At 49.6% G+C, this 16,427-nt stretch overlaps 1 long non-coding RNA gene across 1 annotated transcript in view; it reads left to right on the forward strand.

Moving 5' to 3' along the window:
• Positions 1 to 15,396, forward strand: part of LOC117357173 — a 38,179-nt gene extending 22,783 nt beyond the window's left edge. The window contains exons 3-4 of the long non-coding RNA XR_004538777.1: positions 10,162 to 10,242; positions 15,107 to 15,396. This is a non-coding gene — a long non-coding RNA (uncharacterized LOC117357173). The remainder of the gene's footprint in view (positions 1 to 10,161; positions 10,243 to 15,106) is intronic.
• Positions 15,397 to 16,427: the final 1,031 nt, after the last annotated feature.

Genomic DNA, 16,427 nt, shown 5'->3' on the forward strand with positions numbered 1-16,427 from the left:
CAAGCAAACTTGCTAGAAGTTTCAAGTTTGCACACTGCACCACGCATGTGCATGCCTTCTCGCCCACTAGAGGGCGCATCCCACCTCGTGGTCCTCAGTTCAATTTTTTCCGCGGAGCCAGAAAGCCCTGTGGATTTGAGCTCCAGTTTTGTATGCCTTTCTGCTGCCGCGTTTCGTTTTTTCGATCGGTTCGCGGTGCTCCTTTCTTTTTTGTGTTTTTCCTTCGTTTCTAAAAAAAAAAAAAAAAAAAAATTTTTCTTTTCGTTGGGCTCCGGGGGCTCCCGGCAGCCGTGGCCGCGGGACGTCGGTCGTTCCCGGCCTCCTTTTCCGTTGATGTCCCGTCCTGTTACGGGATTTAAGAAGTGCAGCCGGTGTGAGAGGTTACTTTCCATCACTGACCCTCACCGGTGGTGCATTGTTTGTCTCGGGCCGGATCATCCGACAGCTTCGTGTAATCGCTGTGCGACTTTTCAGGCCAGAGCCCTCCGCCGCCGCAAGGCCAGAATGGCGGAATTGTTCGCCGTGGACGCGCCGGCTAAGGCCTCGACGTCGGCCTCGGCCTCGGCCCCGGCCTTGACCTCGGCCTCGGCGTCCTCGGCTTCGCCTCGGCCCTCGACTTCGAAGGCGTCCTCGGGAAAACCGGCTTCGGGTAAGTCCTCTGTTCCATCCCCGTCAGCGAAGAAGCCATCCTCTGCTCCGGCTAAGGCGAGTGGGTCGACCCCGGCCCCGCCTCGGACCCCGGCTTTGCACACCCCGAGGGAATACTCGAGACCGAGGTCGCCCTCCAGGGAGTGTGCTCCGGACCCGGAACTCCCGACCTTCGTGGGGATTCCGGCCTTTCAGGACCTCCTCTGAGCTCTTATTTCATTGGAGCTGTCGGGGGCCCTGGAAGTGTTGCAGCGGGCTGCGGTTCCGGCCACCTCGACCTCGCAGGCCTCGGCCGGGGCGCCCTCGACATCGGAGGCCCCGGCCTCGGCGCCCTCGACCTCGGGAGCCCCGGCCTCGGTGGCCTCGGTCTCGGGTACTGTGGCCCCTTTAACCTCGGCCCCGGCTGTGCCCTCGACCTCGACCTCGGGGGGGGCCGCCTGAGCGGAGTGTGCGGCCTAAGGAAAAGTTGCGCAGAGTGCGCCGTATTTCCTCCTCTTCCTCCTCGAGGTCTTCCCGGGACGCCTCGCCCTCGACGCGACCTCGGACGGGGCGCCGTTCGAGGAAGACGAAGCACCCGCGGGGCTCGCCTCGGAGGCACGGTCGTTCCTCGCCGCTCGAGGGCGGGGCGCTGCAGGTATCGGAGTTGCGCCTCGACAACCCGAGGCTCCTCCGATCACCTCATGGAAAGTCTTCCCGGGCCGCCTTGCCGAGGAAGTGGGAGAGTGTCCCCCGGACCCCGGGGTCCTCACCCAAGGGTTCTTCGAGGCGGAGAACTTCTCCTTCCCCCTCGAGGGCCTTGGAAAGAGAATCCTGGGGCTCGGGGTCGGTCAGGGATCCTCATTATTCCCATGAGGCCTCTCCCCTCTCCTCGGTGGGGAGGTCGAGAACCCCGTCTCCTCCAGCCAGGCCGTCCTCATTTTCCACTTTTGTTCAGGACATGGCCCGAGCTCTGGGGTTGGACCTTATGGTCGGTTCCCAATATTCCAAAGAATTTTTGGAGGAGCAAGACCTTCCCACTCCTCCTAGGGAGGTGCCTAGGCTTCCCCTCAACAGAGTCCTCCTGCAGACCTGGTTGAAGAATTTGTCGAACCCTCTTACAGTCACGTCTGTGCCTTCTAAAATGGAAGCGAAGTATAGGACGGTGCCCCCTAAAGGGTTTGAAAAGGCGCAGCTCTCCCACCAGTCTCTTCTGGTGGAGTCTGCCCTCAAAAAATCACAGCCCTCACGTATTTCTGCGGCGGTTCCACCAGGCAGGGAGGGGCGGACCCTGGACAAGTTTGGTCGTCGCCTCTATTCAAATTCCCTGATAGCCACCAGGGTTCTAAATTATGCCTTCACCTTTTCCTCCTACTTGCGTGGCATGGTGAAGGACCTTCCTCAATATCGAGACTCCTTACCGGACTCCCAAAGAGCAGGATTTGATAAGTTTATGTCCAACCTGTCTCAATTGCGGTTGTACCTCTTTCATGCGGTGTACGATGCATTTGAGCTGGTTTCGAGGGTGTCGGCCTTCGCAGTGGCCATGCGCCGTCTGGCCTGGCTTCGCACCCTCGATATGGACCCAAACCTGCAGGAACGTCTTGCAGACTTGCCTTGTGTGGGGTCCGAGTTATTTGATGAGTCCTTAGATGCGGTGACCAAGCGGTTGTCGGAGCAGGAGCGCTCGTTAGCATCCCTGGTCCGCCCCAAACCTAGGCCCCCGCAACAGAAACCTTTCCGTCCTCCGCCGCGCCGATACCCTCAGAAGTCGACTCCGGCTTTTTCAAGGCCGCCTCCGAGACGTCCGTCTCAGCGAGGCAGAGGGGGACAAACCCAAGCTCCGGCGCAGGGTCCTTCTAAACCCGCGCCTTCCTTTTGACGGGCTGAGCGGACGGGGCGGGTTCCCCTCCGCGAAATCACAGGATCCCCTTCCCATCGGGGGGCGTCTTCGGTTCTTCCATATGGCATGGACCGAGATAACATCAGACGCTTGGGTGCTCCGGACCGTCTCCAAGGGCTACTCGCTCAACTTTGTGTCCTCGCCACCGGATCATCCCCCAAGGGTGGCCTCTTGCAATCGAGCGCAACTGCCGATCCTTCTGGCCGAGGCCAGGGCTCTGTTGGTGCTTCGGGCGGTCGAACCGGTCCCAAAGGACCAGCGGGGTACGGGGTTTTACTCCCGTTACTTTTTGGTCCCAAAAAAGACCGGGGACTTGCGACCCATACTGGACCTCAGGAAGCTCAACAAATTCCTGGTCCGGGAGAAGTTTCGAATGCTGTCTCTCCCGGTTTTATATCCTCTCTTGGAGGGAGGGGACTGGATGTGCTCCCTCGATTTGAAGGAAGCATACACCCATGTTCCGGTGCATCCCGCCTTCCGAAGATTTTTACGATTCCAGGTGGGAGATCTGCACCTTCAGTACAGGGTCCTGCCCTTCGGCCTAGCCTCGTCTCCCCGAGTCTTCACGAAGTGCATGGTGGTGGTCGCGGCAGCCCTGAGGTCTCGTGGGCTTCATGTGTTCCCTTACCTGGACGATTGGCTCATCAAAGCCCCGACCAGGGAGGGGGTTATCTCAGCGACCCGACAGTCTATTGCCTTCCTGCAGAGCCTCGGGTTCGAGATAAACTTTCCAAAATCACAGTTGTGCCCGGCTCAGTCTCTTCAATTTATAGGCGCAGTGCTGGACACGGTGCGCCTGCGCTCCTATCTCCCGCCCCAACGGTTGGAAACCTTGGTGCGAATGGGCCGTCAGGTCTCTCAATTGTCGGTGGTGTCGGCCCAGCGCATGATGATGCTGCTCGGCCATATGGCGTCGACGGTCCACGTTACTCCGTTCGCCAGGCTGCACCTGAGGATTCCTCAGTGGACCCTAGCTTCCCAGTGGCGTCAGGAGTACGATCCGGTGTCTCGTCTCATTGCGGTGACTCCGCTTTTGCGGAAATCGCTGCGTTGGTGGACCGACTCTTCAAATCTGTCCAAGGGTTTACTGTTTCTCACCCCTCCTTTTCGCAAGGTTCTGACCACAGACTCCTCGGAGTACGCGTGGGGAGCCCGCCTCGACGGTCTTCGCACGCAGGGCCTCTGGTCTGCCGAGGACCGTCGGTGTCACATCAACGTGCTAGAACTTCGTGCCATCTTTCTGGCGGTTCGAGCATTTGTCCACATATTGCAGAATCAGGTAGTCCTCGTTCGCACGGACAACCAAGTGGCGATGTACTATGTGAACAAGCAGGGTGGAACGGGTTCTTGGCCCCTCTGCTCGGAGGCTCTTCGCCTTTGGGAGTGGGCGGTCTCCCGGAACATCTTCCTTCGGGCGGTCTACATCCAGGGAGAACAGAACTGTCTGGCAGACAAACTCAGTCGACTTCTGCAGCCGCACGAGTGGACTCTACACTCCGGAGTTCTGCGCGAGGTTTTCGCTCGCTGGGGAACGCCGCAGGTGGATCTGTTTGCCTCTCCGGAGACTCGCAAACTGCCCCTGTATTGTTCTCGGATGTACTCCCGGGACCGTCTGGAGGCCGATGCCTTCCTTCTCGATTGGGAAGGGAGGTTACTGTATGCGTTCCCTCCCTTTCCTCTGATCATGCGAACGTTAGTACATCTCAAATCGTCCGCTGCCACGATGATTCTCATTGCACCTCGGTGGCCGCGTCAGCACTGGTTCTCCCTGCTGCTTCAGCTCAGTACCAGGGAGCCTCTTCTTCTGCCTGTGTTTCCTTCTCTGCTGTCTCAGAGTCAAGGATCCATGTTACATCCCAATCTGCAGTCATTACACCTGACAGCTTGGTTTCTTGCCCCTTAACTTCGCCTGATCTGTCTCAATCTGTGAGGGAGGTGTTGGAAGCCTCCCGCAAGATTTCGACTAGGCTTTGTTATTCGCAGAAATGGACCAGGTTTTCCACCTGGTGTTCGTCTTTTCACCTGGATCCGGTTTCGGTTCCGGTGTCCTCGGTTTTGGATTATTTATTTCACCTGTCGCACTCTGGTTTGAAAACCACTTCTGTGCGTGTGCATCTTAGTGCTATTTCTGCCTTCCATCAACATCTGGATGGGCGTCCTTTGTCGATCCATCCTTTGGTGACACGCTTCATGAAAGGGTTAATCAGGGTTTGTCCCCCTCTTAAGCCTCCTTCAGTCGTGTGGGATTTGAATGTGGTTTTAGCTCAACTGATGAAACCTCCTTTTGAGCCACTCAACAAGTCTCTCTTGAAATTTCTGACTTGGAAAGTGATTTTTCTGATTGCCCTCACTTCCGCTAGGCGGATTGGGGAGTTGCAGGCTTTGGTTGCGGACCCTCCTTTCACTGTCTTCCATCATGACAAGGTGGTTCTCCGCACTCATCCTAAGTTTGTACCTAAAGTTGTTTCTGATTTCCACCTCAATCAGTCCATTGTCCTTCCTGTGTTCTTTCCTAAGCCCCACTCCCATCCTGGCGAGACGGCGCTTCACACGCTTGACTGTAAGAGGGCGTTGGCTTATTACCTTCAACGCACCAGGTCTCATAGGAAGGTTCCTCAATTGTTTTTGTCCTTCGATCCTAATCGATTAGGGCATCCTGTTTCCAAGCGCACTCTGTCTAACTGGTTAGCTGCTTGTATTTCCTTTTGCTATACTCAGGCTGGACTTCCGCCCCCGGGTCGAGTCACGGGGCATAAGGTCCGAGCCATGGCAGCTTCGGTTGCTTTCCTCCGATCCACTCCTATGGAGGACATATGTAAAGCTGCCACTTGGTCTTCGGTTCATACGTTCACCTCTCATTACTGTCTGGACACTTTGTCCAGAAGCGACGGCCGGTTTGGCCAGTCGGTGTTGCGTAACCTGTTTTCCTGAATTGCCATCCTCCCACCTGCCCTTTTTTGGTTGGCTTGGAGGTCACCCACATGTGAGAATATCATGCCTGCTTGTCCTGGGATAAAGCACAGTTACTTACCGTAACAGGTGTTATCCAGGGACAGCAGGCATATATTCTCACAACCCGCCCGCCTCCCCGGGGATGGCTTCTCTGCTAGTTATGGAACTGAGGACCACGAGGTGGGATGCGCCCTCTAGTGGGCGAGAAGGCATGCACATGCGTGGTGCAGTGTGCAAACTTGAAACTTCTAGCAAGTTTGCTTGAAAAGCTGTCCGCGCTGGGGCTCCGTAGATGACGTCACCCACATGTGAGAATATATGCCTGCTGTCCCTGGATAACACCTGTTACGGTAAGTAACTGTGCTCTGTGGTGCTTGGTTGGATAAGCATAAATCTGCCACTTTTAAGACGGTATCGCTATCCTCTCTAATAACTCTGATAGTTCTGATGGCTCTGGGCTAACACTTCCAGAGATTGTCCTTTTTAGACTGAGAAATGAATGCAGAAAGGAAATATTCATGCCAGTGTATATACAGAGGATAATTGGGTGATATTCCAACAAATTTGAAAAAGCCCTAGACAAGACTAAGGAGTCTATAGGATCTTTAGGGATACATTTGACTGCATCTCAACTTCAAGTGCTAAATAAAGGTGTTTGTTTGTTTTTTTGTTTTTTTTTGTTTTTTTATCTCTGCTACACTACATAATCCATTAAATACTTATCGGGCTGCTGTAAGGTTGTCTTCACACATGGATCATAAAATATTATAAGCTGCATTCTTTCACAGTCTAGGTGCTAGTATTTATGTCAATTATATAGCTGGTGTGTTTGTATGTGCCTAATATATAGGTGCATATTTGACCTGTTACACAGGTAGGTGCTTACTTCCATTCATAAAATAGGCTTCAAGTGTATAAGAACAGCCATACTGGGTCAAACCAATGGTCTATCTTGCCCAGTATCCTGCTTCCAACAGTGGCCAATCCAGGTCACAAGTGCCTGGCAAAACCCAAATAGTAGCAAGTAGTGTCTTCCTCCATGTCTATCTCAATAGCAAACTAGGCTTTTTCTCCAGGAACTTCTCCAAACCCCTTTTAAACAAACATAGAGAAGGTCAAAGTACACCACAAGAAATCCAAAAGGAAAAAAAAAAAAAAGCACAAAGAGACTCAATGAACTGAGACTTGTTTTAATTGACCCAACACGAGCCATGTTTCAGTGTGCAACACCTGCATCAAGGGTCTACAAAATCACACATACAATAAGATGAATAGTCTTGAAAAATGAATTGATTTAAGTGAAAACATATGAAAGAACTATAACCTGAAGTAATGGACTAATCCACTATAATAAAACTAATCCACTATAATAAAACCCTTAGCGCGTATGCACACTTCAATCTCCGTGCGTCTGTGCTTTGTGATCTGTGCTTCTGTGCTGTACATGCGCAGTGCCTACCTCAGCTGATTTCCTACCCCGATCACCGACGCCGGCTGACTTTCTGCTTTCTGACTACGCTGCCGCTGCTGGGACACCTTTTCTTCTGCTAGACTACAGCTAGACAGGGAGAGCAGGGAAGAGGTGCTGCTGGATAGGGGGGAGGTAAAAGGAAGGGAGAAGGGCTACTGCTGGACAGAGGGAGCAGGAAAGGGGTGCTGATGGGGAGCAGGGAAGGGGTGCTGCTGGATAGGGAGGAGGTAAAAGGAAGGGAGAAGGGCTACTGCTGGACAGAGGGAGCAGGAAAGGGGTGCTGATGGACAGGGGGGATAGACAGAAAGAAAGACAGACAGATAGCGAGCAGGGAGAGAGACAGAAAGAAAGACAGACAGACAGGCAGGGGGCCAGGGAGAGAGACAGAAAGAAAAAGAGACAGGCAGGGGGCCAGGGAGAGAGACAGAAAGAAAAAGAGACAGGCAGGGGACATGGAGAGAGACAGAAAGAAAGACAGACAGGGGGAGAGAGACAGAAAGAAAGACAGACAGGGGCAGAGAGAAAGACAGACAGACATGGGGCCAGGGAGAGAGACAGAAAGAAAGAAAGACAGACAGACAGGGGGCTAGGGAGAGAGACAGAAAGACAGAGAGAAAGAAAGAAAGGGGGCAAGGAGAGAGAAAGATAGAGACAAAAAGAAAGAAAGATAGAGAAAGAAAGAAACAAATGCCTAAGCCTACACATCTATCACCTAGCACCTGTTAATGTAATGGGCTAAAAAACTAGTAGGAAAATAATGGGTGTCATTAGAAGTTAGAGCATGCTAGCATGTTTGTACATAATCAGTGGCGTACCGAGGGGCGCGGGGGGGGCTTACTGCCCCAGGTGCAAGCATGAAAGGGGTGTTCCCGGCCTTGGGGTCATGATCTGGGAACTTCCAGGTGGGGGAGAACAGGAAGCAGGTTTGTAGCTCTGCTGCAATCCCAGGGCAGGCAGGAGGTTTAATTGTGGCTCTACCGTGATTCTTCGGGGGCTCCTGGCAACGCTGAAGATGAGGTAGCAGTCAGCTGCTTGCTGGAGGATTGATGGCACATGCACAGAAGGAGCAGGACTAGGCCAGATGTGTGGGAGCATGTCAAAGACTTTCAGAGGGCCAGGAAGAGCACAAGAGGGTCCAGAGAAGGAGTTAGAAGGCAGCAGGAAGGTGAGCGGACCCCAGCTAGGTAAACTCTGGGGTCCGGAAGAGTTGTTGGGCCATAGCTGAGACCTGAGAGGATGGGTTAAATCATGTTTTTCATACAGATGGCGGGATGGGGAGGGGGCACCAAAAAATAAGGTGGGGTATGGGGGTGTCAAAAAATGATGGGCCCCCCGCCTGTCTTTCTTTCTTTCTGTCTCTCCCCCTGCCCACTGTCTGTCTGTCTTTCTTTCTTTCTATCTCTCCCTCCTGTCCAGCAGCACCCCTTCCCTGCTCCCCCTGTCCAGCAGCAGCCCTTCTCCCTTCCTTTTACCTGCCCCTGTCCAGTAGCACCCCTTCCCTGCTCCCCTTGTCCAGCAGTAACCCTTCTCCCTTCCTTTTACCGCTCCCCTGTCCAGAAGAATCCCTTCCCTGCTCCCCCTGTCCAGCAGCATCCCTTCCCTGCTCCCCCCTATCCAGTAGTAGCCCTTCTCCCTTACTTTTACCTCCCCCCTGTCCAGTAGTACCCCTTCTCTCTTCCCTGCTCCCTATCCAGCATCTGCTAGGCCGGGCAGCCTCGCATTATCGAAGTGGGCCAGCCTAGCAAATGCCCCGTGGCTGCTTGATGAAACCACGTCTGCTGCCGCTGCTGGTCCGGTGGGTGAGAAGAAGAGGCGTCGCAGCAGCGCAGTCAGAAGGCACAAAGTCAACTGGCATTGGAGATCAGGGCAGGAAATCAGCTGAGGCAGACACTGAAGCACGGATCACATGGCACGGAAGCATGGATCACGAAGTACGGATGCACGGAGATTGAAGTGTGCGTGCGCTCTAAGGGTTTTATTATAGTGGATGGGCATCTTTAGCAGTTGCAATTGCACACTCTAATGCTCTTAGGCCTGGATTCTCTAAATGGCATTGGTTTTTTTTAGGCACCAGTATGCGCCCAAGTTCGGTAAAAAAAAATTATATTTAAACAATGTTTTTAACTGAGTTTCAGGGCACTTACCAGTGCCTAAAAAATCAGCACCTCCGTAGACACTTTAGGCACCTCTGTAGGCTCTATAGACCGCCTAATGCCACCGGGGGTGTGGCAAATGCCGGAAGTGGGGTTAGGCAGCCTAAAACATCTATGGAGGTGCGAATCACATCAAAGGTAGGCGCCGGAAATGGAGGCATAGAAAACCCTGGTCTACATTTCTGGCACTTACCTTTTGCTGGGGGTGCGATTCTGTAACTGGGGTGTGATTGACATGCAATCAGCAGCTGCTTTTAAGGTGGCCGTTGACAGTGGCGCCAATTACAGAATCTGGCCCTTAGTGCCCCTTTCTTGAATCCCCCCCCTTACTGTAAATAGGTTAACAGCTGTTGCCAAATGCATAAATCCCCTATTCTTTGCATGAAAGCTTCAAAATAACATGCGCTAAAAATGGGGCAGAATTTACATATAGTCTAGTTTCATTATTCCCTTAGATTTTATTCTAGAGATTGTAGGTTACAGTGTCTGCATTGGTTTCATTGAGGTGCACTAGTTTGGAGGTAGGGAAGCTGCAATTTATATTATCTCTCAAATACAGTCAAACCTTGGTTTGCGAGCATAATTTGTTCCAGAAGCATGCTTGTAATCCAAAGCACTCGTGTTTCAAAGCGAACTTCCCCATAGGAAATAAAAAACTCAGAAGATTCGTTCCACAACCCAAAATTTTTAATACAAAATACTATACGTACTTTATTTTGCAAGACCTCGCTCATTTAGAACAGTCACTACACTCCTGCAGCGTTAGAGAGAGAAGAACCATCGGCTCAGTTGTGATGATGTGACGCGTGTGTACTGTACGTACTCGTATTGCAAGACTTTGCTTGTTTAGAACTGTCAATACACTCTTGCAGCATCAGAGAGAAGAACCATCGGCTCAGTTGTGATGTTTTGTATACTGTATGTACTTGTATTGGAAGACATTGCTTGAATATCAAGTTAAAATTTAACAAAATGTTTTGCTTTTCTTGCAAAACACTTGCAAACCAAGTTACTTGCAATCCAAGGTTTTACTGTGTAAGTATCTTCTTCTCTTTCAGTGTTACATTAAAGAATGGAAAGATTGTATGTGTGAATCCAAATGCTAAGTGGCTAAACCAAGACCTAGTTATGCTTTAGAGGTGAGTATATTTCGCCATATTTTCATTTAGATTGAAACCTCTACCCTGCAAAATGTGATCTCAACATGTGCAGAACTGTCACTTTCACCGGCTTTTATCAAGCTGCGTTAGAGATTTTTAGCGCGGGCCGGCACGGTAAGTGCTCCGACTCGCGTAGAATTTCTATGAGCGTCAGAGCACTTACCATGCTGGCCCACGCTAAAAACCTCTAGCGCAGCTTGATAAAAGAGGGGGGTTATTTAGTGAGTCGACATTTATCCCCCTCTTTTACTAAGGCGCATGCGCTAAACGCTAATGCGTCCATAGAATATAATGGACACATTAGCGTTTAGTGCACGCTAAAACAGGTAGTGCACCTTAGTAAAAGGACCCCTTAGTCTTTCACTGTTATGATTGGCAGCAGCACCAAATGCATAAGGACATAAGCAGTGCCTCTGCTGGGTCAGACCAGGGGTCCATCCTGCCCAGCAGTCTGCTCACGCGGCGGCCCATCAGATCCAGGACCTGTATAATGATCTCTATCTATACCCTTCTACCCCTTTTTTCTTCAGGAATTCATCCAATCCCTTCTTGAACCCTGATACCGTATCCTGTCCTATCACACCCTCTGGAAGTGCATTCCAGGCATCCACCACCCTTTGGGTAAAGAAGAACTTCCTAGCATTGGTTCTGAATCTGTCCCCTCTTAATTTATTTGAATGCCCTCTCGTTCTTGTAGTTTTCGAAAGTTTGAAGAATCTGTCCCTCTCCACTTTCTCTATGCCTTTCATGATCTTGTAAGTCTCTATCATGTCCCCTCTGAGTCTCCGCTTTTCCAGGGAAAAGAGCCCCAGTTTCTCTAATCTTTCAGCATATGAAAGGTTTTCCATACCTCTTATCAATCGCGTTGCTCTTTTCTGAACCCTCTCGAATATTGCCATATCCTTCTTAAGGTACGGTGACCAATATTGGACGCAGTACTCCAGATGCGGGCGCACCATCGTCCGATACAACGGCAGGATAACCTCTTTCGTTCTGGTTGTAATACCTTTCTTGATAATACCTAGCATTCTATTTGCCTTCTTAGAGGCTGCTGCGCACTGTGCCGACGGCTTCATTGTCTTGTCCATTATTACCCCCAAGTCCTTTTCTTGAGTACTTTCACCCATTACCAGCCCTCCCATCGTATAGCTGTACTTCGGGTTTCTTTTCCCTACATGCAAGACTTTACATTTCTCTACATTAAACTTCATCTGCCATCTCGTCGCCCACTCTTCTAGTTTGTTCAGGTCCCTTTGTAAATCCCTTTTAGTTCCAACTCCACTAAATAGTTTGATGTCATTTGCAAATTTTATTACCTCGCACTTCGTCCCTGTTTCTAGATCGTTTATAAATATATTGAACAGCAGCGGTCCGAGTACCGACCCCTGCGGAACACCGCTCGTGACCCTTCTCCAGTCAGAGTAGTGGCCCTTCACTCCTACCCTTTGCTTCCTACCTGCCAACCAATTTTTGATCCATCTATGAACGTCTCCTTCCACCCCATGGTTCTTCAGTTTATTTTTAAAATTTTGGATGTATAATTTATTATATGCCCAAAGTTATTTGTCAAATGACAGGATTTTGGATGTTCCAGGGGAACCACCACCCAGTCATATAATTTTGGAATCCAGTATTCAGTCCACACTGGTAACCAGCTTGTAAGCCACTCACAGCCAAGAGCTGAATTAACCCTGAATATTAAAGGCTTGAGCACATCTGGCTTCCAGCACTGAATATCTGGGTTAATATGGCAACCTGGAAGTGATATTTACAGCATATAATTGAGGAAGACAGACATTATTGGGACAGATTTATATGGTATATTTTCTTTAAATTTTTCAAACTGTATTAAACAGTGTTAGAGCTTTAAGTTGCAGTATATAACCCTTACCATGACTTAAAGAGCCCTAACGCTGCAGGGCCAAAAATAGAGTTGTGATATTTAAGTCACTGCATGTTACTAAGTAATGAGATGCAAAATACGACTCCCTAGCAGTAGTTCCACAAGGCTGCCACTAGGGGCACAGTTATGTCAGCGGCACCAGAGTGGCCAGGAGCTATGGGGCTAAGCTCCTGGATGCCACCACGCCCTCCCTCCCCCCCAGACATCCCGTGAATCACCATGGAAATTGAAGGTAGCCACTAGAGAAGGGGGTTGGGAGCAGGGGGTCATTACATGGAGGGGTTTTGTCTCGAGGATCATTGAAATGCGGGTTTGCATAGTCTGATGTTCCTGGGTCACAAGAATAACACTGCTTGTGAGGTGGCTCGCAAGCAGCGTTATTCCTATAAGATGAGATTCAGCAACCTTCAGTACTGGGATACTGCAGGTTGCTGAATCCCATGAGGCATCAAGGTGCAGTAAAGGGTGAACTTTACCACACCTTGATGCATCCTCTCCCCCTTAGATATAGGTAGGGAGAAGTTTTATTAATAAATAACCAGGCACCTGGTTTTAACCTGGCATATAAAGTTAGAAAAGTCTTTTTGCTGTCCTAACTTTAGGCACTTACTTAACTGGTTAGTATACTGAATATTGCCACTAACCAGTTAAGTAGCAGCTCCCCTTAAACTTTGCTACTAGACGACACAATATTAATAATAATAATAATAATAATAACTTTATTTTTCTATACTGCTATAATCTTACGACTTCTAGGCGGTTCACAGTAAAGAGAGCTGTACAATCAGCGAACTGCAATCTTAAAGACCAATGAATTACAATCTTAACAATCAGCGAACTAGAATATAGTATTAACATGTTACAGTGAAGAGGCTGGATGGCCAGCGAATTACAGAATACAAATGGAGAGGACACTGAACAGACAGAGAGTACAGAATGGGGTGGTCCAGGGCAATCAGTGGCACTAAGGGAGGTGCGGGGGTGGGGGGGGTGGTCTGCTCTGGGCGTTACACCCCTCCTCCTCTCTGCACCCTGCTCCACTTTTGCTGTGCGCATGTACCCCTTGCCTTCCCCCATATCTTTTTAACTTCCCAGGCACAATCTTGTCAGCATTGCCGCTCTCTCTGACGTCTCGTCTGGGACCTGCGCTTAGGAAGTGACGTCAAAAGGCAAGACAAAACTGACATGGGCATGCTGCTTACACAGGAGAAGTTAAAATGGTACGGGGAAAGGGAAGGGGGCGGGCACGCAGCAGGGGGGTGGGGGGCCTTAGGCGCCTGGGCCAATCAGGACCTTAGGACCCTCGCTGGTGCATCCCAGAATGCACTGGGAAGGGGAAGGTCCACCATTCTGAAGAGGCGGGCCTGCCGGCCAGAGGGAGTAGTAGATTGGACAGAAGGTGGCCCTATAAAGTCCAGAGTGGCTGTCACCAGACCAGCAGCTGAACTATCCCCTGTTTTGCAGTGGAGCCAGTGAACCTGAATGAATATTTTGCTTGTGTTAATGGGAGGGGGGTGCCAGGCATACCTGCAGCCAGCACCGGTACCGCTTCCAACTCTAACTGAGCAAGGCATGTGCTGTTGCAAGAGTTGAGGAGGATCGCAGGTTATGCTGGAACCACTGCTGCCACATACCCAACAGCTGAGTTGAACAGCTTACCTGGGTGCTCAAGAGTAAATGGTAACAGCCAATTTGCCTCTTACAAAACCATTCTTCCTTTCTTCACTAGCCACCACCCAAGCTCTTTAAGGTGAGAACAGCAGCGGGCTCTCTATCAGTTGTGGCACAGCCCGCTCCCACAGCTGCCTCCTCTTCCTACTGGTACACTTCTGTTCAGAGAAGGTTACCACAGGGACTCTTAGGTTTGCCTTATGGACCTTAAACCCAAAACTCATCAGGTCTGTACCTTGCCCTTTTTTGCCATCCAGTGAGACTGAAATCAGAACCAATGGTACAGCACTTTATGGGGGGGGGGGAGGGGGTAAGCCGCCTCTTGTTGCTTAGGCTTCCTGGAGTTCTATCTCTAGCCTTTTATACCTGGGACTGATGTCACCAGAGGTCCCTCAAGTTTAGCTTCATACTTCAACATTTTCTGTGTCTATGGGTCCGCTGATGCTGTTAAACATGCCTGGAGGCCTATGATAGTAGCTTTACAGGTTATCATCTTTTTAAATAAGAGCCGTTCGTTATTCAGCTCTTGGAGTGTAATGTCTCAGCATGGGCTGGGGAGGGCTTCGATGGCTGGTATGGTTTAGATGGGCTGGAGCGAGCTTTGACGGAGGCTGCAGTAGATGGAACCTAAGCCCGGTACCGGGCAGAGCTTTGGGTTCTGGCCCAGAAATAGCTAAGAAGAAGGAAAATTTAAATTACGTCAGTAATTTAAAGAGAGGGTAAGGTTGGAACAACTGGATGGACCATTTGGGTCTTCATCCGCACAGGAGCACGGAAGAGTGTTCTTTCTTTCTCATGTGTGCAGTTTTTCAAGATCTTTATGAGAACTACTACTACCACGACTATTTATTATTTCTATAGCGCTACCAGACATGCAGCGCTATACATTAAACACTCAAGAGACAGTCCCTGCTTGAAAAAGCTTTTAATCTAATTAACAAGGACACACAGGACAAAAGTGAATCTATGCATATTGTTCAGGTAGGGATTTACAAGGTGGATGGGGTAGGGGACTATAAAAAGGGAAGTCTAGAATTCTAAAACTCAGAATGGCAAGCAGAATAATAGCTTTGTGCATTACTCATCAATGTTAACGATCTGTAATATTCTTTGCTGATCTTTTCTCTCAGTAATTTGCACTAGATTGATACTTCCTCTTCTCTTAGATATTTACCACAACTTAGTAAAAGATGCCCTGTATATTATAGCCATCAGAACCTCCCTCTCTTTTAAGTTTAATTACTGATTTCTTTTTCTTGCCATCCATAGGAATCCAAGTGCAAATTCATCAGAGCAAGGCCAGAACGAACTGAAATTTACACAATGGAAAGGAAAGTTCTAAATACCCAAGGCTCCCAGTTTTTTCTTAACTATTTTTTCCCTTTTGTGCTCTGTTTTAATTGTGAAATCGATAGCTTGCTGTAGACATTGTAACTAAATAAAATGTGGTATATACAGGATGCATTGTATATTATGTTCAGTATACACTTCTCCCTCTGTATTCGCAGTTTCAGCAATCGCGGTTTCAATTATTCACTGTTTCTAGCTTGCTGGCTCCTCCCCCCCCAAATTACATCCGCTTGCATAGAGAAATCGCTGATTCCAAGCGTTTACAGAGAAAATTTGCTGATTCCCAGCACTTTCTTCACCGTGTTTTGCCTCTCCTTCAGGAATAGGCCAGGTCTCCCACCATGTTATTCGCGGTTTCACCATATTCACGATGGTTTTTAATAGAAAACAGCGAATAACATGTGAAAAAGTTATTCACGTTTTTTCTGTATTCGCGGTTCTGTTAATCCCCTATCACAGCAAATATGGAAGGAGAAGTGTGCAATGCAATTAGTAATGCAAAAAATTCTCCTATCCAAGGAACGAAACACAGACTTCGACTGGTAATCAGAACTATCAAACAGAAAAGGACAACTTGCTAACCATCTTTTACAAGAAGAAAAAAATGAGTAAGAAAACGTGTGTGAATCGTCATTGGGCGGACTCAGTTTAAATATGGGCTCCTTTCCATGTTTACTGTATATTGTATAATAGAGAAAGAATTGACAGGTTTGATAAGCAACAAGGAATAACACTTTGGGCTCCTTTTACTAAGCCGCGTTAGGGCTTTAACACGCGCTAAATTGCCTTGAGCGCTAGACTAGAGAATGACACGGGGAAAAAATCTGTCCCCGTCACTGCCCCTTCACCACCCCGTCCCCACCATCCCCTTCACCGCCCCGTCCCCACAGCATCCACCCTTCCCTCTCGCCACCTCACCGCCCTTCAGCGGCCTGAGAATCTCCCTCCGTCCCCCTTACCTTCACGGCGTAAAGAAACTTAAGGGAGGGAAGGCACGCATGTGGCCCCCTTCCCTCCCTCCCTATCTCTGGCCAAATCTATCTCCCTCCCTCCCCTTTACCTTCATGGCGCTTTAGAAAAGAAACTGATGCTGGCGAAGCCTGCCTGTGCCGCCCTGCAGTCATGTGTATGTGGGCGGAAGCTTCTCCTCTGACAATTGTCATTTTATAAACACAAATAAAACAGAGCAAGGTTCAACAAAACCCATCTCCCCTCCCTTTTACAAATATCCCCTTCATTA

The sequence above is a fragment of the Geotrypetes seraphini genome, chromosome 1 (assembly GCF_902459505.1).
Source record: "Geotrypetes seraphini chromosome 1, aGeoSer1.1, whole genome shotgun sequence".
NCBI lineage: Eukaryota > Metazoa > Chordata > Amphibia > Gymnophiona > Dermophiidae > Geotrypetes > Geotrypetes seraphini.